Source organism: Strix uralensis, chromosome 32, assembly GCF_047716275.1.
Source record: "Strix uralensis isolate ZFMK-TIS-50842 chromosome 32, bStrUra1, whole genome shotgun sequence".
In the NCBI taxonomy this organism is placed as follows: domain Eukaryota; kingdom Metazoa; phylum Chordata; class Aves; order Strigiformes; family Strigidae; genus Strix; species Strix uralensis.
In genome coordinates this window covers 1697920-1715251 of record NC_134003.1, presented here as the reverse complement: position 1 = coordinate 1715251, position 17332 = coordinate 1697920, and the positions used below count along the sequence as shown (strand labels likewise).

The 17332-nt window shown below is 42.1% G+C and overlaps 1 long non-coding RNA gene across 2 annotated transcripts; it reads right to left on the bottom strand.

Moving 5' to 3' along the window:
• Positions 1-7951: 7951 nt before the first annotated feature.
• On the bottom strand, positions 7952-11692 carry LOC141936292 (uncharacterized). Of its 2 annotated transcripts, XR_012626724.1 has the most exons (3): positions 11456-11692; positions 9646-9713; positions 7952-8967 (listed from the first exon to the last, which is right to left on the bottom strand). It is a non-coding gene; the product is annotated as an uncharacterized LOC141936292 (long non-coding RNA). The 2 variants fall into 2 exon arrangements; XR_012626725.1 differs by lacking the exon at positions 9646-9713.
• Between the last annotated feature and the right edge of the window lie 5640 nt (positions 11693-17332).

Genomic DNA, 17332 nt, shown 5'->3' with positions numbered 1-17332 from the left:
TTCTGAAGGGACAACATCTCCTGCTGCAGCAGCCCTGAGCTGTGCTACCCTCGCAGGGGAAGCTGCAACCCAGTGATGTCCAAGCCATCGACTTTGCTGGCACGTGTGGAGCTGCATCGCTTCCCAAATCCCTGGGAAACGTCCTTTGTGATCTGTGCAACCGCCTTCACCAAATGTATCCTGTGCTTCCCTGTCATTAAAATTATGCTGCATCAATATGTTCGCCTAATGTTTTCTTTTTCACCTTCTCACCTTCAAACCACTTTGATTATGAATCACATTGCCATAAAGCCAGCTGACAGATGAAAACTTTCTTAAGTCTTTTAGAGACTGTCAGGCCCCTTTAGCTGACAGCAGGAATTTGGAGCAGTGGGAAACGTTGGAACCTGTGACACATTTCAGGTTTCCTGTCACTGAACTGGAATTTTGGTTCCTGACAATGTGTGATTATCTTACCTCCTAGCTGCAGAGCTACAGAACAATTGCAAACAAATTATCTAATTGTTTTCAAATTGAGCCTGTTTCTTCAGTTATATTAATGTTTTGCTTGGAGCTGATGAGTTTCTTGTCTGCAATCATTAAATAAATCACAGATCAAAATTCCTTAACTTCTTTAGACATGGGAAACATAAGCAATTGCTTAACCCTGTGAGTATCCTCTATTTTTTTTTATCTCCAGAAAAGCTGTAAATTAAATTTTCTGTTATTGTCATTTTCACCTTAGTTTTAACAAAGAGATAATAGTTCGATTTTCAAGTGGGACCAGGAATCTACGATGGGGTCATTCTGTGTTCCGGCTCTGCTAATAGTCTCTGGTTTCAGTTCTTTCTTGACTTTGGGAACATTCTTGACTTTTGAACATGAACAATTCTGTTCAGCAATAGCGACAGAAAACAACAACACAAGGTGTTTTTTCTGGTCTCATGTTACTCACCACTTACGAAAGTCTCTCTTGCACACCCCTGTGATATGAAAGCACATGATGCAGTCATACAAATGCAGTCCTGTGATGGGGCCACAGTCAAAAGAAATTCCTAAATGTCTTCAGGTATTTAACACTACAAGTTCAAGGTGACAAATCTCAGAAATCAAGTAAGGCTTGTGTGGTTGATTTTCTTTGGTTGTAATTCTCAGTCCTCAGAGAAATTTATTTTTATGTTGGTTTGCATTCTTTAGGCACTCCTGATAATGTTTTTAAGTTGCCTAAACCTCAGACATATCCAGGGAACCATGATAATTCCTATAAACTGATTCTAAATCCAATATGGTGGCAGAATGGATGGACAAACAGACTCCTTCAGAAGAGAAGAGTTGGGCTATATCACAGAGTGTAAAATAACCTTATGAATTTCTGGTCTTCAGCTGACCATGTCTCATCCCTTATACTTTTTTTTTCCTACACTTTTCCCCATCAGCCAGGGAGAGGTAATATTAAGCAGCCTGACCTCTTCTGCAAAGGTCTCGTACATGTGACATTTTAAATCTCATCCCTCACTTGACATGAAATGAAACAGCTGCACTGATGAGAAATGAGCTATCTGAGGGTTGTCTATGGCAAGTGACTTCTGTTTGCTATCTGTTCATACACCAGCAAAGTATTGAGTCATCAACTCCGGAAACCTCTGTGCCCTACGGAGAAGCAATGCTGAACTGTTTTGTGTACTTAAATTCTGAACGCTTCTTTCAACCATCTTTTTCATAACACCTTTATTACTTAAGCAATTACTATCATATTACCATAAAAACACATAATTGTTGCTCACAGGCTGCGCAACCAGCTCTAGGAAGCCTAATGAGCAAGTGGAAAGGGTAGGACTGAAACAGTCTTGCGGAGAAAGAAAAGCTGAACAAAATTTGATGATGCAGGAGAATTTTAATACAGATGAGAAATGGGATACACTGCAGAATGAGATGGCACACAACACAAAGCAGACAATTCCTCAGTTCCAGGGAAGGCCACAGCATTCACTGCCTATGAAGAGTCCATTTTCCACCAGTTGTTCTACTCCTATCACAGTTTTATTGACAATCTCTGTGAAACGCCTTTCAAATTATTTTCTTTTCTTACATAGGCACAATGAAAATGGGGATCGCGCATTGTGAGGTGATTAACAGAAGCTGTCATTAATAGATGAAACGAAAAATGCAAGAAAGAGGTGTGGGCCCAGTTCGCAGAGGAACTGAGCAAGGGTGGCTCCCATGACTGATGCAATGGGCTTTCGCCATCTCTGAAAGCCAACCCCAGCTGCGGAGCTGGATCTTATGTTTCTGCCTCCTAAGTTGTTGCGTGGTCTGCAGGTATCTGGGCTGCCTTAGAACGAGCCACAGTTTCCAAGGCGGGAGCCACAGCTGCTGCTGTAGGACCGCCTGCTGTAACAGCCCCCAGATCCAAAGGAGCCCCCAGACCCAAAGGAACCCCCAGATTGAAAAGAACCTCCCGACATGCCCCCAGAACCAAAGGAGCCCCCCATCCCGGAGGAATTCCCAGAGCTGTATGAGGTCAAAGCACCATACGGCTGAGGAAATGATGTTCCCACAATGCTCTCCTGAGGGCAGCTGCTGAGAATTGGGCCTGGGAAGTTGAGGACGACTGGCGGGGCGTACACCACAGCTCTGGAGTCCCCACATGACACCACACAGGGATCAAGGCTTCTGCTGTAGGCACATGGCTGTGACAATGTCACCTCACGGGCGGGCAGACACCGGGAGCTGATGTTGCAGTACATTGTTCTTCAGGGTTTGAGGTGAAGCTGGGAAAGACAACGTGTAGTCAGGAAATGATCACAGTCAGGTGCTGATGGGTGCCCATCACACACATGACACCAGTGGGGTTTGGCAGATTAGATCCTTGTTCATGCTTCCTATTCCTCCCTCAAGTCCTCCTGTCCTGTGATCCCTTTTCTTCCTCCCTTCTTGCCCCTCTGGAGGATGCCTAGGACTTTGTTTATTCAGTAGGGTTTAGCTTTATATTTGCAGCTCAAGTTTTGAAAAACATAAGAAAAAATAAAGTAACTCTTAAAATTCTGTCTTTAAATGTAAAATTGATTCTTACCATTGTCTACAAGTTACTGCAGTAAATCTCCTACGAAAAGTAAGATTTCACTCTGACATCTTATCTCATTGCTAAAATCACAAAATACAGACACAGGAGAGTCCTCATTTAAAACTATCATTACAGAGACATGACAGATATAAAATTATTAGTTTAAATCAAACTCACCTAGAGCACCAGGACAGGTAAGTCAGGAGAAGTTTTTAGAAGACTCTGGAGATGTTCCTGCTTTTATACCTTTTTGCAGGCCACTCTAGAGATGTGAAGCATCTCATAAAATCTCTAGCACTTACAAAGTATGGATTTTATTTTATGGGTAACTCCTCTAATACCTGTAATTATTTTCATAGTTTCTAATCAGTAAATCATCCACAGACCTACACAACATGACTCTCATATAATAAATATGGGCTTTCTATTGTGTTGAAATTTTACAGCCAAATTCCTATGCAATATCTACACTGGATTTACAATGGAAACTGATTGACCACTGCTTACTACTTTTTGCTAATGATTTACCAAGAAGGGCCGCCCAGAAAGATCAACCCTGCAAGTCTGCTTTCAAGAATGGCCTGACCCTGATGCTGAGCAACATGAGATAATTTTGAAGTTCAACCTCACTTCTAAGTTTGAGATCCACCTTGGAGCAAAAAGACCTGGTGATCTTTGGGTATGCCCTTGCAGTGGCCCCACTGGCATCCTCATCACAAGGCTCTAAATGTAACATCCCTACGTGAATTTTGATACATACTTCAGTAAAATTACTCAGGTGGCTCAGAGTTTAAGGGAGATGCCATGTGTCATTTCAATCCCATTTATTAGTGTTTTGAAAGACTTTCTGCAGGGCTTTGTCCTGGCCAGTGTTTGAGAGTAACTTGTGAGGCCTCATTCTGTCATGGTGCTGTATCATCCATTCGGTCAACAGATACAGGCAGGGTTGTGAAGAATGCTGACTCCCCATCCAAGGTAGTGTTGGATGATTCCATTTGGGAAGTATTATACCTAAATCTAAGGCTTACAAGTAAACTGTGGGACTGACATATCAGTAAGCCACCTTCCTTAAAGCCATTACAGAGAAGTGAACAGAGAGATCAATTCCTCTTTCAGTTAGAACCAGAATGATGCTGAAAGGATTTTTTCCATTGTTTGAAACAAAAGGAAACTTCTGGGTGTTGGATGCCTGTCACTCAAAGTAAATGGATCACTAATTATGAGTTGAAATGAAAACAATTACCAGGCTTAGAAGAGTGTCTTTTTCTTAGGTAGGTGACAACAATTTAGTAAATAATGGATGACCTCATAACCTTCCTATTGTCTAAGAAAGTGCATAAAGGTGTAGAGAACTAGGAAATCTTCTATTCTTCCAGCTCCACTGACATTGCTCCAAGACACAGCGTAAGTCTAACTTCATTGTATTTCTTTGTAGCTGTAGAATACTTACAACTTATTTCATTTTTATCTTGAAAAGTGTTAGCGATTTTGGAAAACCTGAGGTAAAGAGAAGAGTAGACTCAGCAAGAATTCTTAGAAAAGCTGGGGGAAAGGGAAGAACAGAGCAAGGAATATTCTGTTACTTTCCTCTGGAGATTTTCTGAAGTTACAGGAAAACCTTCCTGTAGGTCTACTTTGAAAAGAGAAGGAATGGGACTTTTCTGAACAAGTAATTGTATTATAAGGATCAGGTAATTTAGTCCCAGAGAAAAGACCAATATTTTTTGAGAGATTCAGAAGAATGAGACGTGGATAGTACACAAAAGAAGAACAACTGAGAAACCTTACAAGGAGTCAGTCAGGAAGGAACTAGCAGGGAAAGTGGAGACTGTGAGGGAGGGTTGAACTAGGAGTTGATGGGCAGCTGCAAGAGAAGGACAAGGTGCACCTGGTTCATACGGAGATCCTGTTGACACCAGACTGTGATGGTTTCCTGACTACATGTTGTCTTTCCCAGCTTCACCTCCACTCCCCAAGAATGATGTTGAACAACATTAACTCTGAGTGCTTGCCTGCCTGGGAGGTGACGTGCATGCAGCCATGTGCCTACAGCAGAAGCCTTGAGCCCTGTGTTGCATCGTGTGGGGACTCCAGAGCTGTGGTGTACGCCCCGCCAGTCGTCCTCAACTTCCCGGGCCCGACTCTCAGCAGCTGCTCTCAGGAGAGCATTGTGGGAACATCATTTCCCCAGCTGTATGGTGCTTTGACCCCATAGAGCTCTGATGAGTCCTCCGGGATGGGGGGCTCCTTTGGTTCTGGGGGCTCCTTTGGGTATGGAGGCTCGTCAGGGATTGGGGGTTCCTTTGGACCTGGAGGGTCCTTTGTGGGTGGAGATATGTCAGGGATCAGGGGCTCCTTTGGATCTGGGGGTTCCTTTGGGTATGGAGGCTTCTCAGGGGTCTGGGGGCTGTTACAGCAGGTGGTCCTACAGCAGCAACCGTGGCTCCCGCCTTGGAAACTGTGGCTCGTTCTAAGGCAGCCCAGATACCCGCACAACAGCTTAGGAGACAGAAACGCAAGATCCAGCTCCGCAGCTGGAGCTGGCTTTCAGAGATGGCGAAAGCCCATTGCGTCAACAGGAGGCACCTTTGCTCAGTACCTCTGCAAACTGGGCCCACACCTCTTTTTTTCATGCTGTGCCTCATCTTCAGTCAATAGCAGTTTCATATGATGGCTTCTCTCCTTAAATTCTTATTAGTCTTTTACTGCGTCCTTTCTGGTGGAGTGGAAATGCTTCAGAATTTGCAAGTGGGACTTTGCTGCAAAGATTTCACCTTTACCTTGTTACCTTTTAGCATCAGTGCCTTTTATCATCGACACAGATGGGTCTGGCTGCCTTTGGACTACAGAATAGACCATTAATGAACTGCACCATTCTATTCTAGAGCACTTATGTCATATTAAAAGTCTTGTTGAATCAAATTACTAGCTTTCTGGTTTTCCTTTTCTTTCATTCTGCTTTACAAACTAGTTATAGTGAAATTGAACTCAGTGGGAGTCAAAATAGGAGGTGGAGCTCCATGTATGTAAAGGGAAGTAGTATTCAATACTCTGACGGGTGGCTGCTTAAAAGCACCAATCTCATTGTTCTTTCTGTGTAGGGAAGTGTTTCTATGTATTTCAGTGGCTGAGCCTGCAAGGAGTCGTTCCTGAGTGCTCATTTCAATTTGAGAACATTTTCAATAATGTGGTTTGCGGAGGATGAGCGATAACTGTACCTGCATTCAGCTTCATGCACTTGCACTCACACAGTATTAAGAGGATCAGAGCCGGAGATTCTGAAGCTGAGCCAGGAGTATCTACGCAAACTGCCACACACGTGACTTCAGTGAAGGTGATGCCTCATAGTTTACAAAGGAGAGTTACACCCCCACACAGTTCTTACTCAATAGGTTGAGGAATGAAACATTGAGTAATGAGATTGAAAATTGCTGGGGCATTGCTGCCACAATCTTATTTGTGGTGCACTAGAGCAAAGTCAGCTGTGCCTGAGCTGAGACTAAAACTAGAGTCACAACAGCCAAGTAACGCCTTCAGTGCTTTGGTATCCCAGTGTGTACACACACATCTCTGCATATGCATTCAAGGAGCTGAAAATACCAATTCTATGCTAAAAGAAAGGCTTTATACCCAATTAGAAGCAATCCTGCTTTTTTAACAATAAAAATATATATTATTGCTTAGGTCTGTGGATCCAACTAGCAGAACATCATTACTTTGCTTGATAGGCTTCTCATAAAGTAATGCCATTACTGCTGGGTGATATAATTCAAGCAATATTCTGTTAATGTTATGGTGCAGCACATTGTATGCGTAAGCCCACAATATGAGTAGAGCTACTTGAATATTTCTCCTAAGATTTTATGATTGAAATTCCTATTTCATCAAATGGCTTGCAGACACAGCCTCTTAGAGATCTGTGTAAAAGATATCAATGAAAAAAAAAATCTAAAGCCAGAAGCAAAGTTGTTGTGGAAGAATCTGTTTCTGAGACAGTTCTGGCAATTATTGTGCATGAGACACTTTGTGATTCTTAATTCTGAGAGAGCACAAGGGCGTCCATGTAGCTGTTGCCTGAGGGATCCCATGGTGATGTTTAACAAGCTCAGATCATTTACTGCATAAATGCTTCAATTAAGTTAACAAACCACAAGGATTAAGACAATCAAAGGAAGGAAATGAATGTTATGCTTGGCACAGCAGCACTTGCTCAGCCTACGCACGAGCCCTCTCTTGTCACTAACAGCAGCACAATGGAAACAACTCCTAAAGAAAAATATTGATACAGCTGCTGGGGTGAATTTCTCAGCTTACTTCAAGGCATGTCGCAGAATGCAAGACTTGTAGTCTGATTCTCAGCTGCATACAAATAACTTCTTCCCATCCCGTTCGGCCCTGCCTCCCCACAATACTCAGATCTAGGCTAACCCATTTCCATTTGCACTCTGTAATCAGATAAACTATTTTACCATCAAGACTAGATAAATCAGAGCACAGCTTTGCCTTCTGATGGAATCGGGACCTGTGCGGTCATTTCAACCCCTGCTGAAGGTTAAAACAATTTCCTCAGGGATATTCAAGAAATGACTGGTCATGACCCTGAGTAACTGAACTAGCTTCTAAGTTGCTTTGGTTTTGAGTGGGAGCTGTACCAGACCATTTCTGGAGGTTTTTCCAACCTAAAATATTCTGCGATTCTGTTCTATTTATTAGTATGCATATGTCAGAAAGGGGAAAAAATACTTTACTGAAGAATTTCTGACAAATTATGTTGGCCATACAGAGGAATTAATTCTTCTCTGATGATAGTTCTCAAGTAATGTGTAAGAATAGATGAACAAAGTTAACTTCTTTCAGACTGGTTTGTGAATATGAAACGACAGTGAAATGAAATCCAGAAGACGGTGCTATGATGCAACAGGGCTTTAATACAAACAAAAAGAGGAGTAAATTCTTGCAGAATGAGGCAATGCAGAGACAAAGAATGTAATTTCCATTTCACCAAGGACTACAATCAATCAGTCATTCAGAGGAGCACAAGGCTCACAAGACATTCTTCTATCAGCTGGACATTTTCACAGTCAAGTCCTATTACTTGTTTTACTCTCTTCAGGTTCAGAAAGAAGAAAACATAACATGAGAAAATGACAAAGTGAGGTAACATTAGGATTGTAAGCCTTTGATAAAGCGCAACGAGATCCCAAGCAACCCCAGCTCCTACTGACATCGGCTGGAGCAGAGGCTGCCTGGCATGTCTGATTTCCAGGCCTCTATGTCAGCTACTAGTTTGTATCTTATTGTTTTTTCAGTCATTACTCTTTCTTAAAGATTTAAAATGGCCCATAGTTTCCATAGCGATACCTATAATACCCGCTGGAAAAAGGGAAATAATTTCTACCAAATCCTGAAGAAAATGAGTTTCGGTAAAAGCTTCCCAAACGGAAGATTCCACCACCACATGAGCCCTCCCCACCGTATGAGCCCCCTCCCATGCCACCATAAGAACAGCCTGAACCACGGGAGCCCATCCCGTAAGAGCTGCCTCCACCACAGGAACCTCCAGAGCCCATTCCTCCACCTCCAGAGCCCATTCCTCCACTCCCGGAACCCATCCCTCCACCTCCAGAGCCCATCCCTCCACCTCCGGAGCCCATCCCTCCACCTCCGGAGCCCATCCCTCCCTCAATTTCAGGTATGGCAGTTCCCACAATGCTGTCCTGAGGGCATGAGCTGATAATGGGTCCTGGGAAAGTCACGACAACGGGTGGCGCATACACGATTGCTGTTGAATCTCTGCACGATCTGACACATGGTTCATTGCAACAGTCGACATATGGTTGCGGACACGTCACTTCACATGGCCCAGAACAGCGGGAGCTAAGCATCTGTCCATAGGAAGACATCTTCCCAGAAGGCAAGTTAACCTGAAAGGCAGAGAGTGCACTAGCCTGGTAAAGTTACAGCCAGAGGAGTGGAAGAACAAATGTGTTGAATGGTGTTCATCTGAACAAGTGCAGATACATATGTCAGAGTCATCTACACTAAACTTAAGACTTAGTGATTTAAAAAAAAAAAAAATCATAATAAAAGCTAATCACCATTTCTAAGACACAATCGATTCTAGTCTAAAACAGATTTGTACATTACAGATCTTAGCAGTTGAGTGAGATGAATCGCCAGGTAGAGGCTTCTAAGTCTACTCCCACTCCTCTCTAGTGCTCCATTGCCCCATAGCCTATTCCCAAACTGAGTTCTGGGATGAATGTGTCTCTATCCTTTTCTCTCATCATTGCCTTTGCTGTGTTTTTTTGCCTGGGAGTCAGTCGTATCCCAATAATATTTATGGAGTGTCTCATCTCCATAGACAGATGCTCAATTCCTAGGAATTGTTACCATCCACGTTTTTGAACCTCCCATTCATTTCCCCCCCTGCATGTGGCTATGCCTATATCCACCCTATTTGCAAATTACAGATTCTCAGTAAAATGTTTTTAGAGAATGAGGTCCTACCCATAAATAGGGTAGGATATATAACCTCATATTAACGCTACCTATAAATCCATGTCTATAATTATGAGCTGATTCAGTTAAATCTGACTTACCCAGTCACCAAGAAGAATAAGTCAGCAGAAGCAGCTACAGAAACCTGAGTTACGAGCACTTTTATATGCTGTCATAGAGAACAGAAATTGGGAGATACCTTTACGCAACCATTCTTTACATCTTGTGAAAGAGAATGTTTTCCCCTTGTGATGCCTTCCTTTGTTGCAACTGTTTTGATAACAGCTTATGCTTACTAGATAATTTGCAATCCCACACAGCATGGTGCGCACACTTCACCCATCTTGTCTTTTCATGGAAAATCTCACAATAAATTCAGGTTGGTTTTCTCTTAAATACTTGCTACTACTTGTGAAGGTAGTTCAGAGATGGATAAACTACATGCTGCTAGTAAGCACAGGATTCCAGTTTATCATTTGTCATCTCAGGTAATAATAAACTGAATAATAATAATAATAATAATAATAATATAACCTTCTGGATTTTTCCTCTTTAAAGGTACGAAATCTTTTTACATTAAACAGCCCTTAGTGTCCATGGCCATTGTGTACTCACTCCAGGGGCTTTGGGACTGGAGTTTATGGCTTGGGACTGCCCCTTGGACAGAGGTTCTCCTACATGACTATACCACGTCCCAAGGAAGTAGAAAGTAAGAGATACTGAAGCAGTTCATGGACTCTCCTGTGAGCACTAGGATCAGGCACAATAGCCCAATTAGAAATTCAGCTAAGGAGAGGCATTGACCAAGCTTTTAAAATTTATCAGCAGTTCCTCATCTCAAAGACTCATCTCCTTCCAAAGTGCCTTCAGAATAAATACCAAAAAATACTAATAACTATGAATAAATTGAATTTTCCTTTCCAAGTATGCTTGTCAGAGGCCAATGTGAGGAGAGGAACAGTATACATTACCTGTGGGACTAGAGAATCCTGGGGAAACATTACCTGAAGTACAGGTCCATAACCTCAGCCAGAATAAATTCACAAGGCCTGACAAATGCCGATACTGTGATTCACATAATCACATTTACATAAAAAACCCTCTTAGCTACGTTGTTGTGGCAAATTATTAAAACTAAAGCTAAAAAAATATATAGATGATTTTATTTACATTTCATGACCATGAAATCAATATAATGACCAGAGGAATGTATGCAGCCAATAGAGATACGACAGCAAGCTGCAGAGAGTAATATGACTCACATAATTTCTGGGAATGAGAAGTAACTAATAATTATGGCAATTGACAGCTAAAGCAATTAAAGTAGTTACCTCAAAAACAACAAGGTCCTTACTAACTTTTATAAAATATTTGGTTTGTTATTTCAAACATATAGAAAGCTTGTTCAAAACACAGTTTCTTAACACACACTGCAAAATCACACTGGCTTGACCATCCATACAGTTTGCTTTCTGTAACTGATGCTCTTTCCCAGCAGCTTTAACTAAAGGGAATTCATGTTTCATATAAGGTAGAAAGCCCTAAGAGCAGATACAGGCTTTCAAGCTCAAACTGTAGTCACGCCCCATACTCCACAGATATCCTTTTAAAAATGTAAGATACAAAACACAAAAAAAATAATTGGCAACAGTCCAGCATCCCTTTTCACAACACCTGAACCTCAGCTGCCTTACATCAAAGAATTCTTTTAAAGACAGAGAAATAAATACCTTCCCTCACCAGGTGAAAGCTAAATACTTCTGAAAATATGAATAAATACATTAGGGATTTTGTATTTTTCTCTAAAGAATTTGTTGCTTCATATACAGAGCAACGGACTTACATCAACCTGCAGTCTGGCCTGGCTGAAAAATCCAGACATGGTACTTCCAGCTTTAGATTTAAACTCACCTATCATAACGCAAATCTGAAGCATTATCTGAAAGATTCCTCATCTTGTTTTTTTCTAGCTGCTGCTTCTTGTTGTTGGCGGCGGTGGCTTTATTGATTTTTCAGGTTTTAGAAATCCCAGTACTGTGCTCTGATCCTTACACAGCTGCTTTGCATACTAAGATTAAATCTAAAAGAGGAAGCTGGTTTAATTGCTATTGCTCTCACCCATGCTATGCTATAATTTTCTAAATTGGTCTGAAAGCTCACTTGTCTGAAAGGAAATAGCCTATATTATTATCAAAGATTGTAGCAAAACATTACCCTTAACCTTCATTTTTCCACAGATTTTATCAGCAGTTCCAGGCAGATAGTGCTTGTAAGAGAACAACAAACAACACCATCAACAAAATAAATAAGCTAAAATATCTCAATCGTTGTGCAAGAGTGCAAACAAGGCTGCTTTCGATCCTGGACATCCACATTTCAGCGTACGTTTCCAGTGTGCTCTAAGAGCTGCCACCTGGAAGCATACTTCCAAAATGGCTCAAAGTGGAGGGTCAGTACTACTGAGTGCTTTTTCATTGCCTAATTACAAGACTGAAGATGAAATAAGGAACTAAAGGACTAGATCACCACTGTCTGCTCTTTCATTATCTGTACATTGAGTGCTATTATATTGCTCAGACAATAGCAGTATCTCAGTTTTGTATTTTTGTGTTCATTGTAAACTGTGCATTGTATTTACTTGATTCCCTTTGTTCATCCCTATTAAAAAAAAATCTTTTTTGTTGGCAGTGTGTTTGGAGCTGTTGGAGATTATTTACTCAGACTATGCTATTGTAAGTATTGAAAACCTCATGACTGTGGGCCAAGCAGAGCACCAAACAGAAAAAAATTAAAAAAAGGAGTCTAGACTGATGCTAGAATTTATAATTTCCAGAAAAACTGATGCTTCCACCAGTTCCCAAAATCAAAGGAACTTAATTTCTTCTTAAAATCACACCCACATCTGCCTTCTGTTTCTCAGGCTTTATCTTATATTTATAATGATCTTCTCCAGTAACCATGTCTTAGGACCTAAAACTGCTGCTTGCTTGTCCTGTCGGCCGCTCAGTAAATCAAAACAAGTCATTGTGCCTAAAAGTTGGACCTGGTTGTGTAACTATGTGGTTGCCACAGGAGAAAGGAAGATGTAGGGGTTCGATTCAGTTCCAGATTGAGATAACTACACTTGGGTGCCTCAAAATACCTCTCTGAGTTTCTCTCAGAGTCAGCAGACACGTTTGGTGGAGCCTGGAGAGAAATCCATGCCTTCACCTTTCCATAAATGCTTGCATTTCATCAAGTGTGCAGTTCTGCCATCTCTTTGAAGTACTGTCTAGCTGTCCTTTGAGAGCACTGGAAGTTTAGAAACACCACTGACATGGAGACCCTGTATTCAGCCACCACTGCAAGTTCCAGTTTCTATTGGCACTAAAATGACTTTCTTCTATTTTTTGCCTTTTTCACACTCCTCACTTAATCCCCTTTCAGCAAAATGCACCCTGATCCCAGGGGGAATTCATAGCCAGTGACCTCAGTCTACTCATCTTTAAATATTTAATAGGAAAATGCTCCTCTCTTGTTATATGGATTTCCTCTCTTATAGATAGGATTGGTTACGTTTTCTAGCTACAGTGCAACTAAAGGTGGTGACTCAATAATTATACACACAAATAATTCTGAAGCTGAAGAATTCTTCCCCACCACTAAATGAGATTTGCTTGGAGCTCAGGCATAATTACACTATTGCAATCTTACCAGGCATCTTTCACCTTAAAAACAAAACAGAACTAATGCTCTTTAATATATGAGTGCTGCTCTTCTTGATAAAACCTGAGGGTCTGTGAAACTGCAGCCCAAGGTGTACCTACAACTTGCACGTCTGTGTATAATTTAGCTTTGTATAAAAGCCGGCCAAGGTATACCTCTCAGGCTGCACACAACAGAACCATCACCCAAGCATGTTTTCTAGGCTGGAGCCACCTTGCTTGACCAGGAACAGGGCTGTAGGACTCTGAGGGATACTGGGTCAGCTGAAGTCCCCATCTGTGAGAAGAGCTGATGTAGCAGCATTGCTAAGGCTGCAGAATTTTGCCGCACCTCGATTACTGTGTTCAGTTTTGGGTCCCTCACTACAAAAAGGACATTGAATTACTCGAGCGTGTCCAAAGAAGGGCAACGAAGCTGGTGAAGAGTCTGGAGCACATGTCGTACGAGGAGCGGCTGAGGGAACTGGAGAAGAGGAGGCTGAGGGGAGACCTCATCGCCTTCTACAGCTATCTGAAAGGAGGTTGCAGAGAGCTGGGGATGAGCCTCTTTAACCAAGTAACAAGCGATAGGACAAGAGGGAATGGCCTCAAGTTGCGCCAGGGAAGGTTTAGACTAGATGTCAGGAAGTATTTCTTTACAGAACGGGTTATTAGGCAGTGGAATGGATTGCCCAGGGAGGTGGTAGAGTCCCCATCCCTGGAGGTGTTTAAGAGTAGGGTCGACATAGCGCTGAGGGATATGGTGTTGATGGGAACTGGCAGTGTTAGGTTAATGGTTGGACTAGATGATCTTCAAGGTCCTTTCCAACCTAGTTGATTCTGTGATTCTGTGATTCTGTGAGTTGCTCCATAAATCAGCCCTGCCCTGCCCCATCCCATAAGACCCAGGCTCTGAGGAAGAGGCTTGTGCCTTCTTTGTGTCTGAGTTGCTGCAAAGAGGTGAAGGACCTCGGTAAGAACCAAGAGGTTTGTAGTGGTGAGAAGGATGTAGTGATGTGTGCTCACCAGAGTGGCAGTTGTGTATTCAAAGACAGCCTGGAATAGCACTTTTGTCCCATGACAAAGGGGGAGGAAGGGGTGTGAGGTTAGCTGGGCCTTCTTAAAATGCAAGTATGGTAAAGATGTGCATAGACCTGCTTCTTAGTAAGGTGGGTGCTCATGAGTCCAAGTCTTGGATTACTTAGAGTGGAGTACCTTGGAAGTTCCACCCTTGCAAATAATCCATTTTTAATATGTTAGTGCTTATGGTATGTGCTGATACTGCCAGAGTGAATTCATATTCCTGTATCACCTCATGGCTCAAAGAGGCGTGGTGCTAATATCCAATTTAATAATCTATTAATTTTAAAGCTATTAATTAAATCTTCTTTCTAGTTCATTACTTAATTAAGCCTGCTAATCTCAGCAAGAAAAACTGGCAGCTGACTTTCAGTTCCTTCGAGGCTATTAGACTAAAAGAGCGCTGATTTGGTGACACATAACCCTGTTAAATGAATTTATAGTTGAGTTTAGAGGCAGAGAAGGCTCTTCTCACAAAAGGAAAAGGGAAAGCAGAGTTCTGCTATCCAGAGGAAATACCTGAATTATGCTGCCAGGACCTCTTCTGCTGCAAATATCTGTATAACGCTGCTTCTTCCAACTCAAGATCAACAAGGCTAAACTTCGACTTGAGTAGAAAACTGCCACAAAGTCCAGTGCACTCCTACCTCACTCCCAGTAACTTTTAAACAGTAAAAGCAGCCCTGCATGAGCACCTTCTCTGGGAATCCCATGCAGGATTCATTCTGCCCCTTCTCCTCAGTCTGTCCTATGCCTTGGTCTCCCTGGCCCCATCATAAATTTGGCTAGCGTGCAATATTGGAATTATAATGACAGGTTATAAGTAATAAGACTAATAATAATTAGGTGTGTCTAAGTCTTAGATCCACCCTTACGGATAGACTGTCCTTGGACAGGTTAGGTGACTTTTGGGCATCAGTTATCCCATAATAAGATTATAATTTTCTGTGCCATATGGGTGTAAAGAGAAAGAAGGTTTGCAAGAAGCAGTGAGATGGTGTGGGATGTTATAATGACAATGAAATGTGGCATCCTTTATAATGACTGAAACAGCAGGGGAAGGTAGAGGAACAGCTGGGCTCCAACATGCAAGGTAATATGAGTGGAAAGTATTGAAACAAGCAGGGTAAGAGAAACAGGTGAAATGTGTTTGTGGGAGGTTGCTAGATGGCAGGCAAAGGAGGAAAGATCAAGAATGAAGGCCAAATTGGCAGAAAGATGCAGTTTTGTCAGAAATACTAGGGGGTTTCTAGGCTGTTAATTCAAATGTCTCAAGTTATGGCTTAGGCAGATGAGTAGAGAATATTGAGGGTTCTTTGAAAATGTGATGTGTCAATACACACTGAATGAACCCACATGGCATGCCTGCATTTCACACTGCAGAGCACTGTGGTGTGCAGTATGGATATTACACACAGATTTCTCCAAAAGGGATCAAGCTGTAAACTCCCAGGCTGAAAGGCTAATGGCTCTTCCCTAAAAAGCCTCAGCAAGTCTCTTGGAGGACAGACTATCTTGTGCAAGGTGCTTTATTCTCAAGAAGAAACAAGTTAGCAATTTCCAGGCATGTAATTTTTTTTTTTTTTTTAAAAAGGAATAATTTGAAAGTCAGCAGCAGCAGGTAAAAATCACTTCCTGGATCCCCTTGTGCAACCAGATTATTGTTAAATTCCTTGAACTGCTGGACTGGATGGGGTGTAGAGAATGAGTCAAGACTGGGTCTTTTGGACTGGAGGCTCCTGAGAGCTCCACCCTGCTGATAACCTCGTTACCAAATTTTTCACAACACTTTTTGCATGAGCCAGGCAATCAACAAAACTTGTATCTCTACCCTGCTTCCCATCTTATCTAGGGCGTGACACCGAGACACAGTTCACAAGCTAATCTTCCAAGATATAGTAATTACATCTTCATATTGGTTCAATAAAGTAGGGCACATGCTAATGTCTTCAAGATAAACAAGCAGATTTATAGGAGTTCCCATCCTGTGAAGGGGAAAATTTAAATATATATACACCAAATATTTGAGGGGCTCATATTAGAAAGAGCAGATTTACAGGGGGCAGGGAGCATGTATGGGCTGCTCATCTCCCAGGCAGATGTCCAGGTGAGCTGGCTGAGCAGACAGCAGATCACAGGGAAGGTGAAACCCCAGGGGCTGTAGCAGACAGATGGGCAAACTGTCTTCTCAGAGGCTGGCAGCTTCCCAGGGAGACAGGACAGGGTAAGCAGGCAGACTGGCAGCAATCCAGGATGCTTAGCATATTTTCGTATGATGTTCTAACATTGCTGTAAAGTTTTCTGCAATCCCTTTTCTCTTTGAAGAAGACTCTGGAAAAACAACTGTGTCTGGATGTGACTGCATAGCCTGCTTGCAGAAGAAGGTGCACACCCTGATGTTCATGGGCATCTGCCACCACAGTTGAGGGCAAATTGTTAAACAGCAAATCTCAAGACCCACCAGCTCAACAATGGGGAGTTAGAGTTTAGCCAGCTTTCACATTTCAGTTTTAGGGACAAGTTTACCTACGAATTTTATTTCACATCTGTTAAACTGGACTTTTAGCTTGCAAAGACTGGCAGAGCTGTCCAATCATAACTGCAGCAATCTTCTTCTTGGGACCAAGAGGACAACGCTTTCACTTAAAATGTGTGGAATTCTTTAGAGGAAAAGAAGTTTAGAATGTGAGGGCGAAAGAGGTGGGGAGAGCGGAGCGGGGAGTAGCTGGGGGGGTTTCTTGAACTGAAGTAAATAAGGAAGATTTCTCAGGGTCTCATTCCTTTTCATCTACTTAGTGTTTTTCAACTGACACATCAAGCCATGAACTGTCAAAACCACAAGCTGTACTTAACAGGATGAGGAATGAGTGAAAGCTGTGAGATGAAAGTGAAAATTAAACAGTCTTGTGCAAAGGTGTGTGAACAGAGCTGAGGAGTGCAAGGAGGAGTTGATTATTTTCTCACTTCATGGGTGAGCAAGACCAACAGATTTGGTTTTGATGTTTGCAATCTAAATTTCACCAGT